Below are 1,585 nucleotides of genomic sequence, written 5' to 3'. Positions count from 1 at the left end.
GGACCGGGATTTGAACCGGTGACCTTCTTGCTGAGAGGCATCAGCTCTACCAACTGAGCCACCGTGCCGCCCTATTTCAAGAACCTTACCAAGTAAAATTTTCTTACTCCATTGGTAGAAATTTGTGACTTAATTTGAGTCAAATTTTCAGACTAACAAGACAAATAATCTTACACATTCTGAAAACAAGATTATCATTCTTAAAGACTTTTTGGCTGGATATAAGATTTTAAAACTTGGTAAATTGGACAGTTTTTGCAGTGCAAATATAACAGCCTGTTCCTCCATATTGTGATTTTTTTGGTCATATTTGAACGTAAAGCAACCCTTGCTTTAGTTTCAGATCTTCYCATCAGATTTCTGTGATTCACCTCCAACAAAGGCGTGTGTGTTTTACTGTTAATGGCAGCAGAGTTAAATGGTGGGCTTCGCATGTGATTGACGTTTGCTTTCARTTTTGGACCACCATAACTAAGCGAAGTTACAGCCGTGTTTGAGCCAACTGAGCTGTGTCCTTTAAACTCTGTGTGGTGTTTTAGAGGCTCGTTACAATTATTACCCTGGTCTGAAATAACAGAAACTACAGAGGGAGGAAATACTTTAAATGGGGTGATCTTTGTGTCAGAGGGACACTCGGTCACTAAGAGTTTTGTTCCTCTTTGCAGGCTTGAGTTTTTTTTAAATCTGACAGAGGATGAAGACGGTTGCTGAGAGAGTTCCTGACAAAATGTCTGGTTTTTGAAATGCCCCTATTCAAGGCGAAGGAAAGATTTTTTTTTCCGTCCTTGAAGTCCACTGTTCACACACTCGTGCTTACATCTCAAATAAACCTCCTATGGATTCCTAAGTTGGGAGAACGTGAGAGGAGTGGGGAGGGGAGTYGGTGAAGAGGAGAAGAAGGAGGGGTGAATGTGCCCTTAAAAAGTGTTTTATTTAGATGCTGATTTTGTATTCACTGGTCCTTCGAATGAACAGAAACCCAGAGGAATGCACGCTGAAAGCAACTGTTCTCATTCAGAGGCCAGAATGCATCCATCCTATATGAGCTGAAAAAAAAAAAACGTGGTGGGAAAAGTGTGACCCTCCGAACCTGGTGAAAAGATAGCTGCTGTGCAGGGGGTTGGGGGTTGGGGGGTGGGGGTGGTCTCTGAAAGCAGAGGTGCATTGTGGAGTGGAGTCTGTCGTTGTTTCTCACCTGCGCTAAAAAAAAGGCGAGGCGAGGAGGTGGAGGTGTCCACATCGAGCCCTCCTCAGGCTTCGCAGTGAAGCGAAGGAATAACAACATCAGTCCAGGCTGAAAGGGCGGAAATGCGCCGTTACTAGATCATAATCCAACCAGCAAGAGGTAGAGATGACATGTCGTTCCCACCTTTTTTTTCTTTCCTCARAYATCTTCCCTTTTGATCGTTTTTTCCCTTCTTCTCAGACTGTAATAGCTTATGTTAAGCACAATGCGAAGCATGAAAATTGTCACAACAAAGCCCCGTCACACCCGATAAGCATCATAAAAACAGCAAACCATATCAGAGACGAGTGTACAGTTTTGAACACACACACACACACACACACACACACACACACACAC

The sequence above is a fragment of the Austrofundulus limnaeus genome, unplaced genomic scaffold (genome assembly GCF_001266775.1).
Source record: "Austrofundulus limnaeus strain Quisiro unplaced genomic scaffold, Austrofundulus_limnaeus-1.0 Scaffold19, whole genome shotgun sequence".
NCBI classification, from domain to species: Eukaryota; Metazoa; Chordata; class Actinopteri; order Cyprinodontiformes; family Rivulidae; genus Austrofundulus; species Austrofundulus limnaeus.
Note: the sequence above shows the minus strand (reverse complement) of the source record.